The sequence below is a fragment of the Coregonus clupeaformis genome, chromosome 29 (genome assembly GCF_020615455.1).
Source record: "Coregonus clupeaformis isolate EN_2021a chromosome 29, ASM2061545v1, whole genome shotgun sequence".
NCBI lineage: Eukaryota > Metazoa > Chordata > Actinopteri > Salmoniformes > Salmonidae > Coregonus > Coregonus clupeaformis.
This window is the reverse complement of record NC_059220.1, coordinates 6,764,995-6,787,722: the sequence shown is the minus strand read 5'-3', so window position 1 is coordinate 6,787,722 and position 22,728 is coordinate 6,764,995. Positions and strand designations below refer to the sequence as shown.

The 22,728-nt window shown below is 46.4% G+C and overlaps 1 protein-coding gene across 2 annotated transcripts in view; it reads right to left on the bottom strand.

The window, feature by feature from the left end:
* Window positions 1-22,728, bottom strand: part of numb (NUMB endocytic adaptor protein) — a 111,371-nt gene extending 88,643 nt beyond the window's left edge. For both annotated transcript variants that reach the window (XM_045209084.1, XM_045209085.1), the window contains exon 1: window positions 22,595-22,728. The gene's annotated coding sequence lies outside the window, so the exon portion shown is untranslated. The remainder of the gene's footprint in view (window positions 1-22,594) is intronic.

Here is a 22,728-nt window from a genome sequence, read left to right as displayed (position 1 = left end):
AGCGAACTCACACACACACACACACACACACACACCCATAAAAGGACCCGTCAATCAAAGCCACAAGCATATGTCAGACACAAGAGAAAATACTTGTCCTTTCCTTAAAACGTATTTAAAAAACCTAGGCGTACTTTCTGAAAGTAGGCTATAAGATAATGAATTGACAAGGACAGTATGAAGGGGACAGCTATGCGATAGTTTGAATTAGATTAAATTGACCATCATTAAAATAGAAACAAACACACGTAACATGTCCATAGCCTTTTATCAGCAACGCTGATTATCGAGGGGGAGGGCGGTGGAAAGATTTCTCAAATAATGTAAGGAACTACTATAATTTGAATGGACGTAAAAATAAAAAATTAACTGACTTTGTTGACTTACTGTGTGAGGTGAAGAAAAAAATGACTGAGAAGCTCAGCTTATTAATGCTGGTGAGTTAAGACAAATCAGACATCCTCAAAATGGGCACTTTCCTACATTTGACATTTGCAAGAAGCAGGCCAGGTACTTACTTCTATGCATATCAACATGAACAGGACAGAGAAACCAGACACATGCTCCGCCAACACGAACAGAACAGAGAAACCAGACACATGCTCTGTCAACATCAACAGGACAGAGAAACCAGACACATGCGCCGTCAACGTCAACAGGACAGAGAAACCAGACACATGCTCCGTCAACATGAACAGGACAGAGAAACCAGACACATGCTCATTGCTCACATGGAGCGCGTAAATGATAGTATGAAATAAACCAAAACTTGTTGTTTCTCACAAGTGTAGCAGGTTGTGAACTCTGCAAAATAAGTTTCCACTGAGAACGAGAAACGGTAAATTACTAATTAATACATGCATTAATAGAAATGAATGTAACCAAATGACGGGGATTAACGGTCAATTGTCTGTTTTACAAAATGGTAGGCTACCACATGGGTATTCATAAAAGGGCATTGCGAGCCGACACTAAAACCTAAGGCTACTAATCAACTAAGACTACTGTTCTACTAAGTGGATATAGGAGGGCTGCATTTTATATTTTGTCTCACCTAGGGCGGCATATCGGCCAGGACCGGACCTGATCCGCATGGATTAGTCTATAAATTAAGAAAAGATTCCGTATCAAATGATACCATGCCGGGTTGGAGAGGGTTGGCCCATTGTCCATTTGACAACAACATTAGCGCATTATAGCCCTCCGAGCCAGAACAACCTTGTCCACTGCTGTATAATAATTAATGAATAGTCCGACACATCCAACTTTTAAAAAAAGAAAACCGATTTATTTAGTAGCAAGCAATGAAAACATGCATCGTGTCAAATAAACTACACAAATCAAAAAAATGGTTTTACTGTAGTGTCATGCATAGCGCTTCTGCACCCCCTGCCCATCTAGTGATTTAGCTTCTGCACCCCCTGCCCATCTAGTGATTTAGCTGCTGCACCCCCTGCCCATCTAGTGATTTAGCTGCTGCACCCCCTGCCCATCTAGTGATTTAGCTGCTGCACCCCCTGCCCATCTAGTGATTTAGCTGCTGGAGCATCAAAGGACAGTTGGAAAGAGTAGATGTAGAAAGTATAATAGACACACTAAGTTATTCATTTTTAGGGCCTTCCTCTGACACCGCCTGGTATAGAGGTCCTGGATGGCAGGAAGCTTGGTCCCAGTGATGTACTGGGCCATCCGCACTACCCTCTGTAGTGCCTTGCGGTCGGATGCCGAGAGGTTGCCATACCAGGCGGTGATGCAGCCAGTCAAGATGCTCTCAACGGTGCAGCTGTATAACTTTTTCAGGATCTGAGGGACAAAGCCAAGTCTTTTCAGCCTCCTGAGGGGGAAGAGGCGTTGTCTTGCCATCTTCACGACTGTGTTGGTGGTTTGGACCATGTTAGAATGCCTTCAGAAAGTATTCATACCCCTTGACTTATTCCACATTTTGTTGTGTCACAGCCTGAATTCATTTATTTCTAACCCATCTACACACATTACCCCATAATGACAAAGTGAAAACATGATATAAGAAATTTGTACAGATTTATTGAAAATGAAATACAGAAATACAGTGGGGGAAAAAAGTATTTAGTCAGCCACCAATTGTGCAAGTTCTCCCACTTAAAAAGATGAGAAAGGCCTGTAATTTTCATCATAGGTACACGTCAACTATGACAGACAAATTGAGAAATAAAAATCCAGAAAATCACATTGTAGGATTTTTAATGAATTTATTTGCAAATTATGGTGGAAAATAAGTATTTGGTCACCTACAAACAAGCAAGATTTCTGGCTCTCACAGACCTGTAACTTCTTATTTAAGAGGCTCCTCTGTCCTCCACTCGTTACCTGTATTAATGGCACCTGTTTGAACTTGTTATCAGTATAAAAGACACCTGTCCACAACCTCAAACAGTCACACTCCAAACTCCACTATGGCCAAGACCAAAGAGCTGTCAAAGGACACCAGAAACAAAATTGTAGACCTGCACCAGGCTGGGAAGACTGAATCTGCAATAGGTAAGCAGCTTGGTTTGAAGAAATCAACTGTGGGAGCAATTATTAGGAAATGGAAGACATGCAAGACCACTGATAATCTCCCTCGATCTGGGGCTCCACGCAAGATCTCACCCCGTGGGGTCAAAATGATCACAAGAACGGTGAATGACCTGCAGAGAGCTGGGACCAAAGTAACAAAGCCTACCATCAGTAACACACTACGCCGCCAGGGACTCAAATCCTGCAGTGCAGACGTGTCCCCCTGCTTAAGCCAGTACATGTCCAGGCCCGTCTGAAGTTTGCTAGAGTGCATTTGGATGATCCAGAAGAGGATTGGGAGAATGTCATATGTCATATGGTCAGATGAAACCAAAATAGAACTTGTCGTGTTTGGAGGACAAAGAATGATGAGTTGCATCCAAAGAACACCATACCTACTGTGAAGCATGGGGGTGGAAACATCAAGCTTTGGGGCTGTTTTTTCTGCAAAGGGACCAGGACGACTGATCCGTGTAAAGGAAAGAATGAATGGGGCCATGTATCATGTGATTTTGAGTGAAAACCTCCTTCCATCAGCAAGGGCATTGAAGATGAAACGTGGCTGGGTCTTTCAGCATGACAATGATCCCAAACACACCGCCCGGGCAACGAAGGAGTGGCTTCGTAAGAAGCATTTCAAGGTCCTGGAGTGGCCTAGCCAGTCTCCAGATCTCAACCCCATAGAAAATCTTTGGAGGGAGTTGAAAGTCTGTGTTGCCCAGCGACAGCCCCAAAACATCACTGCTCTAGAGGAGATATGCATGGAGGAATGGGCCAAAATACCAGCAACAGTGTGTGAAAACCTTGTGAAGACTTACAGAAAACGTTTGACCTGTGTCATTGCCAACAAAGGGTATATAACAAAGTATTGAGAAACTTTTGTTATTGACCAAATACTTATTTTCCACCATAATTTGCAAATAAATTCATAAAAAATCCTACAATGTGATTTTCTGGATTTTCTTTCCTCATTTTGTCTGTCATAGTTGACGTGTACCTATGATGAAAATTACAGGTCTCTCTCATCTTTTTAAGTGGGAGAACTTGCACAATTGGTGGCTGACTAAATACTTTTTTCCCCACTGTATGTCATTTACATAAGTATTCACACCCCTGAGTCAATCGTTTCTAGAAGCACCTTTGGCAGCGATTACATCTGTGAGTATTTCTGGGTAAGTCTGGGTAAGTAAGAGCTTTCCACACCTGGATTGTCCAATATCAGACCATTATTTTATTTTTTTTAATTCTTCAAGCTCTGTCAAATTGGTTGTTGATCACTGCTAGACAGCCGTTTTCAAGTCTTGTCATAGATTTTCAACTAGAATTAAGTCAAAACTGTAACTAGGCCACTCAGGGACATTCACTGTCTTCTTGGTAAGCAACTCCAGTGTATATTTGGCCTTGTGTTTTAGGTTATTGTCCTGCTGAAAGGTGAATTCATCTCCCAGTGTCTGGTGGAAAGCAGACTGAACCAGGTTTTCCTCTAGGATTCCTGCCTCCACAATGCATCAGTCCACTCAGACAAGCGCCAATCAGACAATATGCAACTAACATTCTTTCATAACTGGTTAGATGGTGTTGTATTTCCAATACCTTACATTTCATGCAGCTGTATGTGCAAACGATTTGGTTTCATTTTAAGGTATACATTTTAAAAGTAATTTGTGTTGAAGTTTACATTACAGGGAATATGCAGTCATGACTTCGGCATTCTGAACGGTTTTATTAAATAACTCGAACATTTTTAAAAGTGAGGTGTAGCTTTGCGTATGTTACTATCATACTGTATTCACAGAGAAACCAAAAAGGTGGCATTCTCTGCTGCTCTGACTAACTTTAGGTCAAGTAGGATCCTATATTACTTACATTACCCTGATCTACCCTGATTAGGCCGGGCTTACAGCAAGGTACAGGTTCAACAATACTATTCAGGGCATACATTTCAACCACTGAATGACTAAATCATTTGCACGAATATCTGAATATGTTTGACTTCCTGATACAGGTTTACTTCACAGCGACCAATGAGAGGAGGCTCCTACTTCAGACACACTCTCTGGGGTTTACCGAATTAAAGCGCGACAGGGGGGGGGGATACTTTATAATTAAGAGTAGTATTCACGGGTGATATGATACTGATGGAGATGTTGAAGTTATACGACAGGTGATATGACACTGATGGAGATGTTGAAGTTATACGACAGGTGATATGACACTGATGGAGATGTTGAAGTTATACGACAGGTGATATGACACTGATGGAGATGTTGAAGTTATACGACAGGTGATATGACACTGATGGAGATGTTGAAGTTATACGACAGGTGATATGACACTGATGGAGATGTTGAAGTTATACGACAGGTGATATGACACTGATGGAGATGTTGAAGCATCTAATGCAGCAGTCCTGGAGTTAGACGTGGGAAATGTGTTCTATTAACCTGACGACTAACACTAAATTATTCCGCTGCTCTGTCGTTCGCTACATACTTTAGTCGGAGACTGTCGTCATTTAAGTCGTTTGTGGCGATGAGCGACACCAGAGGCATTGTACAGAACAAAGTAATCAGCGATTGGATCGTCTTTAACCAATCAGAGCATCAAAGCCAACGGCACATTTTCCAACTGCCACTTTAACCTTTTGTGTTCTGGCTCTGGCCCATCCCATCAGTTTCTGGGCCAATCAGACGGATTCGCAGGTACTCTGATCCAGACTCATTGAGGAGAAGAAACTAACGTCCGTGGGCGTGGCTTAGCGTTTCGCTGGTTATCATGTTGAACAGAGCTGCAGGGTAGGCTTGGGCGATATACCGTTTATACAGTATACCGGGGTATTTCAAAATACCGACGGTATGATTTTAAATACTGTTTAAAAAAAAATACATATTTTATTTGGGGGGGGCGGCCGCTACACCACTGCTTATAACTATAAGTTAAGTATAACTATAAGAAATCTAAGATGTGTCAAATACATTCTATCCAGCTCAAGGCTCCAGCTGTGTGTGTTTGGTTTGCTAACTTGCTAGCTAAGTGGCTAGCTGTCAAGATCAAGCACCTTGGTTACAGCAGAGACATTCAGTCCCCTCCTGGATCAAGATCCCTGTTGCCTAAATTGTTTAGTGCATCAAGTTTTTTTAATCCAAAAATATAATAGTTGAAATAGCGCCCGTTGTGTACACTTCCAGTAATGTCATGTCCTCCCACTATGTTATCATGTTGAACAGAGAGAGCTTCAGGGTGTGTATGAAGGTTTTATTGGCTCCTTCATTACAGGAGTTGCATGTTCGGTTAAGATTAATTACCATAACCTAAATGTAAGTTCTGTCATTCTGAGCACCGTGGGTGGACGGCCAAATCAGGTTACGCACCCAATCCCTATGGGTCCAGTAAATTAAAAACGCTGCCGGTCAAATGTCCGGCGCCGTAGTTTCATAACGGAAACCCTGGTGTGTGTGTGTGTGTGTGTGTGTGTGTGTGTGTGTGTGTGTGTGTGTGTGTGCGTGTGCAGGAGAGAACACCAAGGTCCCTCCATATAACTGGGCATCATTCTGAACACACCGACCGCTGGGTCAAAATACTCTCATCACCACGTCACCCAGCAACCGCTGCCGTTACCAGGGAACAAGAGCCACGGCAACGTGCAGGCTGGTGGTGACTGCAGCAGAACCTGGCCACCCCCAGGGCCACCCCCAGGGCCACCCCCAGGGCCACCCCCAGGGCCACCGGACCAGGGCCACCGGACCAGGGCCACCCCCAGGGCCACCGGACCAGGGCCACCGGACCAGGGCCACCGGACCAGGGCCACCGGACCAGGGCCACCGGACCAGGGCCACCCCCAGGGCCACCGGACCAGGGCCACCCCCAGGGCCACCCCCAGGGCCACCCCCAGGGCCACTGGGTTTAGACTAAGACAGGTAGACGCATCAGGGACGACCTTTGTCCCCCTGTGATCTGCACAGGGTAAAGTACCAGACTGCAATTCATTCCTCCAACAATAATGTACGCAATCACACACTACAAGTAATTCCTCCCCATCAGTCCTTGAGCTTGGAGAGAATTGATAAGGCAGAGGGGCCGGTCGAGGAGGCCTCTGTACAGTACAGCCCAGTGGAGGGTATCATAATAGGACTAGGGTGAAGTTGCCCCTAGACGTTGATCTTCGCTCCGTTTAGCATTTTTCCACACTAATGATTAAGGTTAGGATTGATGGAGTGGAAGCTGATCCTAGATCTATACCTAGGGGAAGGTTCCCCCCAGAGCGTGGTAATCGTCAAGCCTGCCACTCACTTCCTGGGTCACTTCCTGGGTCACTGATAATTAAGGGAGACAACAGAGGGATGAATAAAGCATGAGCCCAGTAGAGCCCAGCACAGCCCGGCACAGCAGAGCCTCCCTTCACACATGGCTCAGGTGTCACTGTGGCATGCAGGCCAGGGGAACCAGGGGGAGGGGAACCTGGCTGTCACCTAACAGGACCAAGGGGAGGGGAACCTGGCTGTCACCTAACAGGACCAGGGGGAACCAGGGGGAGGGGAACCTGGCTTTCACCTAACAGGACCAAGGGGAGGGGAACCTGGCTGTCACCTAACAGGACCAGGGGGAACCAGGGGGAGGGGAACCTGGCTGTCACCTAACAGGACCAGGGGGAACCAGGGGGAGGGGAACCCGGCTGTCACCTAACAGGACCAGGGGGAACCAGAGGGAGGGGAACCCGGCTGTCACCTAACAGGACCAGGGGGAACCAGGGGGAGGGGAACCTGGCTGTCACCTAACAGGACCAGGGGGAACCAGAGGGAGGGGAACCCGGCTGTCACCTAACAGGACCAGGGGGAACCAGGGGGAGGGGAACCTGGCTGTCACCTAACAGGACCAGGGGAACCAGGGGGAGGGGAACCTGGCTGTCACCTAACAGGACCAGGGGGAACCAGGGGGAGGGGAACCTGGCTGTCACCTAACAGGACCAGGGGGAACCAGGGGGAGGGGAACCTGGCTGTCACCTAACAGGACCAGGGGGAACCAGGGGGAGGGGGAACCTGGCTGTCACCTAACAGGACCAGGGGGAACCAGGGGGAGGGGGAACCTGGCTGTCACCTAACAGGACCAGGGGGAACCAGGGGGAGGGGAACCTGGCTGTCACCTAACAGGACCAGGAGGAACCAGAGGGAGGGGAACCTGGCTGTCACCTAACAGGACCAGGGGGAACCAGGGGGAGGGGAACCTGGCTGTCACCTAACAGGACCAAGGGGAGGGGAACCTGGCTGTCACCTAACAGGACCAGAGGGAACCAGGGGGAGGGGAACCTGGCTGTCACCTAACAGGACCAGGGGGAACCAGGGGGAGGGGAACCTGGCTGTCACCTAACAGGACCAGGGGGAACCAGGGGGAGGGGAACCTGGCTGTCACCTAACAGGACCAAGGGGAGGGGAACCTGGCTGTCACCTAACAGGACCAGAGGGAACCAGGGGGAGGGGAACCTGGCTGTCACCTAACAGGACCAGGGGGAACCAGGGGGAGGGGAACACTGGAGGCTTAACCAGCCTCATCCAGTCCACAGGGAGGGAGAGATGGATCTGAAAGGCTACTCCCAGTCCCACTCCAAGCAGCCTCATCCAGTCCACAGGGAGGGAGAGATGGATCTGAAAGGCTACTCCCAGTCCCACTCCAACCAGCCTCATCCAGTCCACAGGGAGGGAGAGATGGATCTGAAAGGCTACTCCCAGTCCCACTCCAACCAGCCTCATCCAGTCCACAGGGAGGGAGAGATGGATCTGAAAGGCTACTCCCAGTCCCACTCCAACCAGCCTCATCCAGTCCACAGGGAGGGAGAGATGGATCTGAAAGGCTACTCCCAGTCCCACTCCAACCAGCCTCATCCAGTCCACAGGGAGGGAGAGATGGATCTGAAAGGCTACTCCCAGTCCCACTCCAACCAGCCTCATCCAGTCCACAGGGAGGGAGAGATGGATCTGAAAGGCTACTCCCAGTCCCACTCCAACCAGCCTCATCCAGTCCACAGGGGAGGGAGAGATGGATCTGAAAGGCTACTCCCAGTCCCACTCCAACCAGCCTCATCCAGTCCACAGGGAGGGAGAGATGGATCTGAAAGGCTACTCCCAGTCCCACTCCAACCAGCCTCATCCAGTCCACAGGGAGGGAGAGATGGATCTGAAAGGCTACTCCCAGTCCCACTCCAACCAGCCTCATCCAGTCCACAGGGAGGGAGAGATGGATCTGAAAGGCTACTCCCAGTCCCACTCCAACCAGCCTCATCCAGTCCACAGGGAGGGAGAGATGGATCTGAAAGGCTACTCCCAGTCCCACTCCAACCAGCCTCATCCAGTCCACAGGGAGGGAGAGATGGATCTGAAAGGCTACTCCCAGTCCCACTCCAACCAGCCTCATCCAGTCCACAGGGAGGGAGAGATGGATCTGAAAGGCTACTCCCAGTCCCACTCCAACCAGCCTCATCCAGTCCACAGGGGAGGAGAGATGGATCTGAAAGGCTACTCCCAGTCCCACTCCAACCAGCCTCATCCAGTCCACAGGGAGGGAGAGATGGATCTGAAAGGCTACTCCCAGTCCCACTCCAACCAGCCTCATCCAGTCCACAGGGAGGGAGAGATGGATCTGAAAGGCTACTCCCAGTCCCACTCCAACCAGCCTCATCCAGTCCACAGGGAGGGAGAGATGGATCTGAAAGGCTACTCCCAGTCCCACTCCAACCAGCCTCATCCAGTCCACAGGGAGGGAGAGATGGATCTGAAAGGCTACTCCCAGTCCCACTCCAACCAGCCTCATCCAGTCCACAGGGAGGGAGAGATGGATCTGAAAGGCTACTCCCAGTCCCACTCCAACCAGCCTCATCCAGTCCACAGGGAGGGAGAGATGGATCTGAAAGGCTACTCCCAGTCCCACTCCAACCAGCCTCATCCAGTCCACAGGGAGGGAGAGATGGATCTGAAAGGCTACTCCCAGTCCCACTCCAACCAGCCTCATCCAGTCCACAGGGAGGGAGAGATGGATCTGAAAGGCTACTCCCAGTCCCACTCCAACCAGCCTCATCCAGTCCACAGGGGAGGGAGAGATGGATCTGAAAGGCTACTCCCAGTCCCACTCCAACCAGCCTCATCCAGTCCACAGGGAGGGAGAGATGGATCTGAAAGGCTACTCCCAGTCCCACTCCAACCAGCCTCATCCAGTCCACAGGGAGGGAGAGATGGATCTGAAAGGCTACTCCCAGTCCCACTCCAACCAGCCTCATCCAGTCCACAGGGAGGGAGAGATGGATCTGAAAGGCTACTCCCAGTCCCACTCCAACCAGCCTCATCCAGTCCACAGGGAGGGAGAGATGGATCTGAAAGGCTACTCCCAGTCCCACTCCAACCAGCCTCATCCAGTCCACAGGGAGGGAGAGATGGATCTGAAAGGCTACTCCCAGTCCCACTCCAACCAGCCTCATCCAGTCCACAGGGAGGGAGAGATGGATCTGAAAGGCTACTCCCAGTCCCACTCCAACCAGCCTCATCCAGTCCACAGGGAGGGAGAGATGGATCTGAAAGGCTACTCCCAGTCCCACTCCAACCAGCCTCATCCAGTCCACAGGGAGGGAGAGATGGATCTGAAAGGCTACTCCCAGTCCCACTCCAACCAGCCTCATCCAGTCCACAGGGAGGGAGAGATGGATCTGAAAGGCTACTCCCAGTCCCACTCCAACCAGCCTCATCCAGTCCACAGGGGAGGGAGAGATGGATCTGAAAGGCTACTCCCAGTCCCACTCCAACCAGCCTCATCCAGTCCACAGGGAGGGAGAGATGGATCTGAAAGGCTACTCCCAGTCCCACTCCAACCAGCCTCATCCAGTCCACAGGGAGGGAGAGATGGATCTGAAAGGCTACTCCCAGTCCCACTCCAACCAGCCTCATCCAGTCCACAGGGAGGGAGAGATGGATCTGAAAGGCTACTCCCAGTCCCACTCCAACCAGCCTCATCCAGTCCACAGGGAGGGAGAGATGGATCTGAAAGGCTACTCCCAGTCCCACTCCAACCAGCCTCATCCAGTCCACAGGGAGGGAGAGATGGATCTGAAAGGCTACTCCCAGTCCCACTCCAACCAGCCTCATCCAGTCCACAGGGGAGGGAGAGATGGATCTGAAAGGCTACTCCCAGTCCCACTCCAACCAGCCTCATCCAGTCCACAGGGAGGGAGAGATGGATCTGAAAGGCTACTCCCAGTCCCACTCCAACCAGCCTCATCCAGTCCACAGGGGAGGGAGAGATGGATCTGAAAGGCTACTCCCAGTCCCACTCCAACCAGCCTCATCCAGTCCACAGGGAGGGAGAGATGGATCTGAAAGGCTACTCCCAGTCCCACTCCAACCAGCCTCATCCAGTCCACAGGGAGGGAGAGATGGATCTGAAAGGCTACTCCCAGTCCCACTCCAACCAGCCTCATCCAGTCCACAGGGAGGGAGAGATGGATCTGAAAGGCTACTCCCAGTCCCACTCCAACCAGCCTCATCCAGTCCACAGGGAGGGAGAGATGGATCTGAAAGGCTACTCCCAGTCCCACTCCAACCAGCCTCATCCAGTCCACAGGGAGGGAGAGATGGATCTGAAAGGCTACTCCCAGTCCCACTCCAACCAGCCTCATCCAGTCCACAGGGAGGGAGAGATGGATCTGAAAGGCTACTCCCAGTCCCACTCCAACCAGCCTCATCCAGTCCACAGGGAGGGAGAGATGGATCTGAAAGGCTACTCCCAGTCCCACTCCAACCAGCCTCATCCAGTCCACAGGGGAGGGAGAGATGGATCTGAAAGGCTACTCCCAGTCCCACTCCAACCAGCCTCATCCAGTCCACAGGGAGGGAGAGATGGATCTGAAAGGCTACTCCCAGTCCCACTCCAACCAGCCTCATCCAGTCCACAGGGAGGGAGAGATGGATCTGAAAGGCTACTCCCAGTCCCACTCCAACCAGCCTCATCCAGTCCACAGGGGAGGGAGAGATGGATCTGAAAGGCTACTCCCAGTCCCACTCCAACCAGCCTCATCCAGTCCACAGGGAGGGAGAGATGGATCTGAAAGGCTACTCCCAGTCCCACTCCAACCAGCCTCATCCAGTCCACAGGGAGGGAGAGATGGATCTGAAAGGCTACTCCCAGTCCCACTCCAACCAGCCTCATCCAGTCCACAGGGAGGGAGAGATGGATCTGAAAGGCTACTCCCAGTCCCACTCCAACCAGCCTCATCCAGTCCACAGGGAGGGAGAGATGGATCTGAAAGGCTACTCCCAGTCCCACTCGAACCAGCCTCATCCAGTCCACAGGGAGGGAGAGATGGATCTGAAAGGCTACTCCCAGTCCCACTCCAACCAGCCTCATCCAGTCCACAGGGAGGGAGAGATGGATCTGAAAGGCTACTCCCAGTCCCACTCCAAGCAGCCTCATCCAGTCCACAGGGAGGGAGAGATGGATCTGAAAGGCTACTCCCAGTCCCACTCCAACCAGCCTCATCCAGTCCACAGGGAGGGAGAGATGGATCTGAAAGGCTACTCCCAGTCCCACTCCAACCAGCCTCATCCAGTCCACAGGGAGGGAGAGATGGATCTGAAAGGCTACTCCCAGTCCCACTCCAAGCAGCCTCATCCAGTCCACAGGGAGGGAGAGATGGATCTGAAAGGCTACTCTGATCTCTACTGATCTTGGGTCAGTTTAGCATATTCAATAATGGTTAAGGTTAGCATTGGGGTAGGGGAAGCTGATCCCAGATCTGTTGTCCGTACCTAGGGGAAACTTCATACATTGCCAGTCGAAGCAGCAGACCGTGCTTCCTTATCTAACCTAATCTCTACCTGACACAGTGAGTCAGTCAGGGGGTTATAATGAAGAGATTAACCCCCACAGGGCCTCGTTTCCTGCTCTAGGAACCAGGCATTATCCCATCAGGGGACAGACAGACGATCAGGTGCTCTAAAGAGGTTACATTACAAACATTAGGTTAGGGTTTAAGCTACGTGCTAACTCAAAGATAGGCACTGTATATTTACACAAAGTAGCCTTCGGAAAGTATACAGACCTCTAGACTTTTTCCACATTTTGTTACGTTCCAGCCTTATTCTAAACTGGATTGAATAAATAAGAATACTCAGCAATCTACACACAACATCCCACAGTGACAAAGCAAAAACAGGTTTTTATACATTTTTGTAAATGTATACTACCGGTCAAAAGTTTTACAACACCTACTAATTCAAGGGTTTTTCTTTATTTTTTACTATTTTCTACATTGTAGAATAATAGTGAAGACATCAAAACTATTAAATAACACATATGGAATCATGTAGTAACCAAAAATGTGTTAAACAAATCAAAATATATTTTATATTTGAGATTCTTCAAATAGCCACCCTTTTGCCTTGATGACAGCTTTGCACACTCTTATTTTTTATTTTATTTTTTTGTCATTTAGCAGACGCTCTTATCCAGAGCGACTTACAGGAGCAATTAGGGTTAAATGCCTTGCTCAAGGGCACAGACAGATTTTTCACCTAGTCGGCTCGGGGATTAGAACCAGCGACCTTTCGGTTACTGGCACAAAGCTCTTAACCACTAAGCTACCTGCCGCCCTCTTGGTATGGGGTCTGTTTGTGTTTGTGAACAGAACAGGTGTTCTAAAACTTTTTGACCAGTAGTGTATATAAAAAAATATTTTTAAAAAAGTATTTACATAAGTACTCAGACCTACACCCAAAAATCTAAATTTCTCAGATACTTCCCAGACCTCAAAAGTGATCTCCTGATGTGGTTTAAGCATTGTTGTGAACTTGTAACATTACATTTTGTTTTGTTTGATTTTGAGAGCGAAAACCTGTCAAAAAAAAAATGGAAACCTGTAAAAACAAACGTTGAAACATAATAAAAAAGATAATGTGGGCTATTTACTTCATTTTTGTTTTTATAAAATACATAATTTGAAGAACAAACATCATTGTGGCAATTCATATCTTGCAGTAAAACTGTACTTAAGAGTTTAATCTCAAGAGAAGACGGGTTAAATGTTAAAGGTTTATTTTCTCTTACATAGAAAATAGTCCTGATCAAATAGGGCTAGTCCTAGACGATATCCAAAACTACTAACAACACTGAATTCAGACACTTCAATCATTTAAAATTGTAAAGTCACGTCTTTCTACACAATACAACTAATTTTTCCCCAATCTGGGAGGTAAACTCGATAAAGTATTCAATAATTTCACTGTGTATTTCAGATGGAATCAAGGCATCAGGGCACCAAAACAGAGCTGCTTCGGCAAGCCCCCCCAGGACGGCTACTCTTTCCATTTGGGTGGCTACTCTATGTACTTGTGGAAAACACCAGAGAGGAAGGGAGAGTGTAGTGTGAGGGAGTTAATTGAAGAGTAGGGAAGGTTTCATGCAGTGTTTTCTCCTTACTGCCACAATCACATGCAGATCATTATGCATGTATAGTCCTTCTTCCTTCTTCCCGAGGTATTGCGATACTACTCGGTATCGTGATACTTGGCCTGGTATCGTATTGTTAGTAAACTATTGGTATGGTGACAACACACACACACAACCAAGCGCCATGTTAAAACTGCTAACAGTACAAAAGCTAACAGTACAATACCCTCACTTGGTACGCTGTGGGGAAGGATAGTGATGCCATACAGCATGATACTATGGTGCTCGTCTCATTGCCTTCACTCGGCTCATTCTATCAGAGCACAGACCCATTAACACACTGATCTGACTGCAGACACGACAGTTCACATTTCCAACCGCAGGAAACAGACCCATTTAATAAAAGATCTGACTGCAGACAGGACAGTCCACATCTCCAACTGCAGGAAACAAGAAGGCCAGATCTGTTTACCAGGCCGGGGGACTGAATGTTTGGAGTGATCACAATCACATGGAACACGAAGTGAAGTGGATTTACAACCGGTAACAGAATTGCGATAACGGAATTTCATCATGGGGCCGTGCTCTGTCCCGGACCAAATCTGAACCAATCACAGTCGTCTATGTTTCACAAGTTTGGACATCAAAGTACAGCACAGTAGAGTTCAGTAGAGTTCAGTACAGCACAGAACAGTATAGTTCAGTAAAATACAGCATAGAACAGTAGAGTTCAGTAAAATACAGCATAGAACAGTAGAGTTCAGTACAGCATAGAACAGTATAGTTCAGTACAGCATAGAACAGTAGAGTTCAGTAAAATACAGCATAGAACCATAGAGTTCAGTACAGCATAGAACAGTAGAGTTCAGTAAAATACAGCATAGAACAGTATAGTTCAGTACAGCATAGAACAGTAGAGTTCAGTAAAATACAGCATAGAACCATAGAGTTCAGTACAGCATAGAACAGTAGAGTTCAGTACAGCATAGAACCATAGAGTTCAGTACAGCATAGAACAGTAGAGTTCAGTAAAATACAGCATAGAACAGTAGAGTTCAGTAAAATACAGCATAGAACAGTAGAGTTCAGTACAGCATAGAACAGTATAGTTCAGTACAGTAGAGTTCAGTAAAATACAGCATAGAACCATAGAGTTCAGTACAGCATAGAACAGTAGAGTTCAGTAAAATACAGCATAGAACAGTATAGTTCAGTACAGCATAGAACAGTAGAGTTCAGTAAAATACAGCATAGAACCATAGAGTTCAGTACAGCATAGAACAGTATAGTTCAGTACAGCATAGAACAGTAGAGTTCAGTAAAATACAGCATAGAACAGTATAGTTCAGTAAAATACAGCATAGAACCATAGAGTTCAGTACAGCATAGAACAGTAGAGTTCAGTACAGCATAGAACCATAGAGTTCAGTACAGCATAGAACAGTAGAGTTCAGTACAGCATAGAACAGTAGAGTTCAGTACAGCATAGAACAGTAGAGTTCAGTAAAATACAGCATAGAACCATAGAGTTCAGTACAGCATAGAACAGTAGAGTTCAGTACAGCATAGAACCATAGAGTTCAGTACAGCATAGAACAGTAGAGTTCAGTAAAATACAGCATAGAACAGTAGAGTTCAGTCCAGCATAGAACAGTAGAGTTCAGTAAAATACAGCATAGAACAGCAGAGTTCAGTAAAATACAGCATAGAACAGTAGAGTTCAGTACAGCATAGAACAGTAGAGTTCAGTAAAATACAGCATAGAACCATAGAGTTCAGTACAGCATAGAACAGTAGAGTTCAGTAAAATACAGCATAGAACAGTAGAGTTCAGTACAGCATAGAACAGTAGAGTTCAGTAAAATACAGCATAGAACCATAGAGTTCAGTACAGCATAGAACAGTAGAGTTAAGTAAAATACAGCATAGAACAGCAGAGTTCAGTAAAATACAGCATAGAACAGTAGAGTTCAGTACAGCATAGAACAGTAGAGTTCAGTAAAATACAGCATAGAACAGCAGAGTTCAGTAAAATACAGCATAGAACAGTAGAGTTCAGTACAGCATAGAACAGTAGAGTTCAGTAAAATACAGCATAGAACAGCAGAGTTCAGTAAAATACAGCATAGAACCATAGAGTTCAGTACAGCATAGAACAGTAGAGTTCAGTACAGCATAGAACCATAGAGTTCAGTACAGCATAGAACAGTAGAGTTCAGTAAAATACAGCATAGAACCATAGAGTTCAGTACAGCATAGAACAGTAGAGTTCAGTACAGCATAGAACCATAGAGTTCAGTACAGCATAGAACAGTAGAGTTCAGTACAGCATAGAACCATAGAGTTCAGTACAGCATAGAACAGTAGAGTTCAGTAAAATACAGCATAGAACCATAGAGTTCAGTACAGCATAGAACAGTAGAGTTCAGTACAGCATAGAACCATAGAGTTCAGTACAGCATAGAACAGTAGAGTTCAGTAAAATACAGCATAGAACCATAGAGTTCAGTACAGCATAGAACAGTAGAGCTCAGTAAAATACAGCAGAACCATAGAGTTCAGTACAGCATAGAACAGTAGAGTTCAGTACAGCATAGAACCATAGAGTTCAGTACAGCATAGAACAGTAGAGTTCAGTACAGCATAGAACAGTAGAGTTCAGTAAAATACAGCATAGAACCATAGAGTTCAGTACAGCATAGAACAGTAGAGTTCAGTAAAATACAGCAGAACCATAGAGTTCAGTACAGCATAGAACAGTATAGTTCAGTACAGCATAGAACAGTAGAGTTCAGTAAAATACAGCATAGAACAGTAGAGTTCAGTACAGCATAGAACAGTATAGTTCAGTACAGCATAGAACAGTAGAGTTCAGTAAAATACAGCATAGAACCATAGAGTTCAGTACAGCATAGAACAGTAGAGTTCAGTAAAATACAGCATAGAACAGTATAGTTCAGTACAGCATAGAACAGAAGAGTTCAGTAAAATACAGCATAGAACCATAGAGTTCAGTACAGCATAGAACAGTAGAGTTCAGTAAAATACAGCATAGAACAGTAGAGTTCAGTAAAATACAGCATAGAACAGTAGAGTTCAGTACAGCATAGAACAGTAGAGTTCAGTACAGCATAGAACCATAGAGTTCAGTACAGCATAGAACAGTAGAGTTCAGTAAAATACAGCATAGAACCATAGAGTTCAGTACAGCATAGAACAGTAGAGTTCAGTACAGCATAGAACCATAGAGTTCAGTACAGCATAGAACAGTAGAGTTCAGTAAAATACAGCATAGAACCATAGAGTTCAGTACAGCATAGAACAGTAGAGTTCAGTAAAATACAGCATAGAACAGTAGAGTTCAGTAAAATACAGCATAGAACAGTAGAGTTCAGTAAAATACAGCATAGAACAGTAGAGTTCAGTACAGCACAGAACAGTAGAGTTCAGTACAGCATAGAACAGCAGAGTTCAGTAAAATACAGCACAGAACAGCAGAGTTCAGTACAGCACAGAACAGTAGAGTTCAGTACAGCATAGAACAGTAGAGTTCAGTACAGCATAGAACAGTAGAGTTCAGTAAAATACAGCATAGAACAACAGAGTTCAGTACAGTAGAGTCAAATAGAGTATAGTTTAGTACATTATACTCTACCCCACTATTTTACAGTACAGCACAGAACTGGACTGAACTGGACTCTACTTTTCTTTACTGTGCTCTACTGTACTGTTATGTACTGTTCTGTCCAAACTTGTGAAACAAATCTGAACCAATCATGGTATGTTTGGGCCAAATGAAGGCCAGTTCAGACATTTGTGGACGTTGAAATCTGGGCTGGTCTGGACCAAAAAACAATGTCTGTGGACGTTGAAATCAAGGCAATGGCGGATTGAGCAAATTGTAACTACCTTTCAACTTCTGTGGACGTCCGGTGTCGTTCAGTGCTCAGTGGGTGAGGATGCTGGTTACAGTAGCAGTTGCCCCACTGTGGTTTGTGACTATATGATTTCCCATTGTAGCCAATTCAATTGCCGAAATTCCGTTGCTGATTTTTTGGAAATTCTGTTACCAATTTGGTAAACAGAACTTCGAGTTTTAATGCCTTAATAATTCATAAACTAAATTGATCATTAAAAACCAACTAAATGATAGGTCTACCTTTACTTGTTACTTCTGTGAACTTTCTTTATCCTCCCTCCTCAAAAGGGAGGGAAATGAGAACATATTTTACAGATATTTCGGTTTTTGGTAATGGAACTTCAAGGCACAATGCAATGTTTCTTAAACTTACAGAAGGCAGAAAAAATTATCCTAAACTAAATATAAGTTTTGATATTAGTTGGCAGGGGTCTTTACCTCAACATTGTGTTTTGATGTATTTCTAATCCATTCAATACTTTTTCTGGTAGATGTTTTCTAAGAAGCCTTTTCCATCTGTTTGACCAGAAATCAAAGCCTTCGCTTATTCCTAATTTTTAGAATGGAAAATGTTATATGGAAATGACCATCTCTGAATAGCATTGGGGTGTAAAGGCTTGTCCCACAACAGAACACCAGCGGGACAGATCTGTTTACCAGGCCAGGGACTGAATGATTGGAGTGAACACAATCAGAAGAGCAGAACACCAGCGGGACAGATCTGTTTACCAGGCCAGGGACTGAATGATTGGAGTGAACACAATCAGAACAGCAGAACACCAGCGGGACAGATCTGTTTCCCAGGCCAGGGACTGAATGATTGGAGTGAACACAATCAGAACAGCAGAACACCAGCGGGACAGATCTGTTTACCAGGCCAGGGACTGAATGATTGGAGTGAACACAATCAGAACAGCAGAACACCAGCGGGACAGATCCCACTGCTGCGCTATTACCTGGTTATCAGACTGGAGAGATGGAGTGATCAAATCAAACATCTCTATCAAACAACATCTCTGAATGCACAGTCATAGTACAGCCAGCTTATCTGTGTCGGTCTATCCGTGTCGGTCTATCCGTGTCGGTCTATCCGTGTCGGTCTATCTGTGTCGGTCTATCCGTGTCGGTCTATCTGTGTCGGTCTATCCGTGTCGGTCTATCTGTGTCGGTCTATCTGTGTCGGTCTATCCGTGTCGGTCTATCCGTGTCGGTCTATCCGTGTCGGTCTATCCGTGTCGGTCTATCCGTGTCGGTCTATCCGTGTCGGTCTATCCGTGTCGGTCTATCCGTGTCGGTCTATCCGTGTCGGTCTATCCGTGTCGGTCTATCCGTGTCGGTCTATCTGTGTCGGTCTATCCGTGTCGGTCTATCTGTGTCGGTCTATCTGTGTCGGTCTATCCGTGTCGGTCTATCCGTGTCGGTCTATCTGTGTCGGTCTATCTGTGTCGGTCTATCTGTGTCGGTCTATCCGTGTCGGTCTATCCGTGTCGGTCTATCTGTGTCGGTCTATCCGTGTCGGTCTATCCGTGTCGGTCTATCCGTGTCGGTCTATCCGTGTCGGTCTATCCGTGTCGGTCTATCCGTGTCGGTCTATCCGTGTCGGTCTATCCGTGTCGGTCTATCCGTGTCGGTCTATCCGTGTCGGTCTATCCGTGTCGGTCTATCCGTGTCGGTCTATCTGTGTCGGTCTATCTGTGTCGGTCTATCTGTGTCGGTCTATCCGTGTCGGTCTATCTGTGTCGGTCTATCTGTGTCGGTCTATCTGTGTCGGTCTATCTGTGTCGGTCTACGGGTACTGTGTCACTGATCAGTCAGTCACATGGATGGATGGTTGCTAGGTGAGGAGAAGGCCTCCAGAGAGCCAACACAAAATACTCCAACCTTGCGACCGACCTAGCAGCAGTTAAGGGCTCTATTCAATCCGTATAGCTGAAGCGTTTCAGATTTCGTGATAGAAATGTAACGGTAAGTTCCGATTTAGCCAACATATGCAGCGTTTACAGTGAGTGCCATCTCCGCCAACGTGGCAACATTTCCTTTCAATTTCAATTGGGCTTTAGCGCTGAATTTCCACTGCACACAGACAGACTGAGTCCCAAATGGTATTCTGCTCCTCTGGCATAGCCAAGGGCTTTGATTCAAAGCATTTTCACAGTCATCCTCCGGAGGATGAAAAGATAGGAGCTCAATACATGCTCAAAGACAATGAAATCAAGTTTGTCGTTGCTCTGAAAAAGCCCAGCCAAAAAGGGAGAGCCAGGAGAGCGAGCAGAGGGCCTCGTTGCTGCTAACGAAAGCCATCATATTGACCAACAAAAAACCCTGGATGTTTTCAGCAGCACAATCAATAGGAGTTAGGTGGGGAGGGAGTACTAATTAAAACAGACATTTACGGTGGTCATTTCCTTCCCCTAATGGCAACACACAAACCAATCAATAGCCCATGTTGGTTTTCTACATTTACATTGTAGTCATTTAGCAGACGCTCTTATCCAGAGCGACTTACAGTTTTATAGTGAGTGCATACATTTTCATACTGGCCCCCCATGGGAATCGAACCCACAACCCTGGCATTGCAAACGCCATGCTCTACCAACTGAGCTACATGGGACAGTGGGCAATCAAACTGCATTCACAGAAAACAAGCTTCAATTGATCTGTTGGAGCGATTGTTGAATCACTTCATATAAGTGAAGAATAGGGAAAAGCCATGGCGGTTTCTAGAAAGACTTTTGGTGAATGTTGACCGTTTTTCAGATAGCCTACAACACCATCACATAACCTAATCTCTGTGGGAAATGTTTCCAGGAAGGAGGGGGAAGTGAGTGAGACAGGAGGTGGGATAGTGGCTGTGTGTGTCAGTCTGATCACATTCCTCACTTCTGTATTTGACGGGAATACCACAGAGAATCTCAACAAGGACAGATTTTTATCATTCTTCAGAACAGGGGCTGATGGGATTGCGACAGAAAATCTGACTATGACTAAATGTGAGATTACGCGCATGTCGGCAAAGTGTTGAGTTTCACTCCCTGCCCGTCGAGAAGGGTCTGACTGTGACCCGCATCCTGGCCAAGACCAGGGAAGAAGCACCCAGGGAAACCCTGCCAACTCTTCTATTGGCTCTTGGCTACTTCCTGGTAGCATTTTAGCTAAGCCTAAGGCTAACCCTTTTCCTAACCTTCATTTCATTCTCCTAACCTGCCACGTTAAGTTATCCTAACCTGCTTGAACAAGTAGCCAGGAGCCAATAGAAGAGGGGATGGGTTTTCCCTGTGCGGTTCTTCCCTGGTCTTGCCCAGACGACGCGGGTTGCAGTCGGACCATATTGTGCCCGCCCGGGCCAACTCTATTTGGCTTCGAGGCAAGTCAGCTAATCGGGTGTTGGAAAATCAACTCCGACATTGTTAGTGATGGGAAACCGAGGCTTTCTGAAGCCTTTGGGGCATTCACCAAATTGTGCGGAAAAATGGTTCATTACTCTGAGCTTTTAACACAATGCACATTAGTGACATCTGCAGGTCAGCCATGAAAAGCAGAGTTTGAGATTCATATATTCGTTTTTTTCCACAATATTCATAAAATCTCCGGGGGGCAGCAGCTAGTCGCCTGTCTTAATAGCTTGCTATCAGTTACCATACAGGTTGGCAACATCCATTATGCTTCTCTTTTTTGCTTTGAATCCCTTGTTTTTGCTGTCAAAAACAGAATCGATGGCATTATTTAGGATGCTTAAGACAGAAGCTTATACTTTACTAAAATGAATTGTTTTAACAACAATGTGCTGAAAGTGTGGTTTGACTTAAAACGATTTTCTAAATAACATGCCTACGCCGGGATTCGACCCCATTCCCTGTTGTCTGAGTGTTGTCGTCCACGACGCTACCTGCTGAACTTCCGTTCCGGTGATGTTACTTGAAACATTCCTAACTACAGTCAGTAAGGTGTCCAGTAACTTTAGAGGTCAGTGTTTGAAAGCAGAACACCAACCATTGCCGTGAAACTACTTCAACCCGGTTAACTAACAGGTTATCTACTTTAGGTAGCTTTCTAATTGTCTAATCGAGATAGCTAACTGGTTAACGTTAGTCAAGAATCCTTTGGGACTAACCTTAGCTACGCAGAGATAGTGAGGCTTCAGGCCAATATATATATATATATTTCACTTTAAAACTACCTCTAGCTAGTTATCATAAAATCGAGTGATAACTAACGTTGTGTATTCACATCATTTGACTAGCTAGTTACTCTCGAGCTATTCAGGACAGTAGCCAGCTAGCTAGTAAAGTTTTCTAACGACGTCGTTAAAGGCGATAACGTTAGTTAGCTCCGATCTTACCGCTAGCTAGCTAACGTTAACGTTACCTGGCTAGCTAGTTAACGCTTATCGCTAGTTAGCCAACGTTAGCTAGCTAGCTTCTATAGTCGTCATAACACTTCCACAGCCGTTAAATTGGGCTTATTCGCTGGTAAACTAACATTAATATATAGTTCGCTGACTGCTAGTTAATAGTATAACTTACCAGTTTGAGCTAACCTTTGCGTGTAGCTTATTCGGTTCAATAAATGTAGCCGCAGCTAGTTACCAAGTTAGCATTTGCTGGATAGCTAGCTAGCGTTGCGAGCAATGAACCCCAGCCAAAACATTTATTTTTCTAGTAAGCGCACCAACTAACGTTAATTAGCTATCATTTCAAAATACCTAACTTGACTCCTTACCTGTGATCAGGGCCCCGATCCAAAAGTCAGTAAAAATCAATCACCAATCTCTCGAACCTGGACGATTGAATTGAAATTCCAGAGAGGTGTTGAGAATGAACTCTCCTGCTGCAGGTCACTAGCTAGCCGTTCAG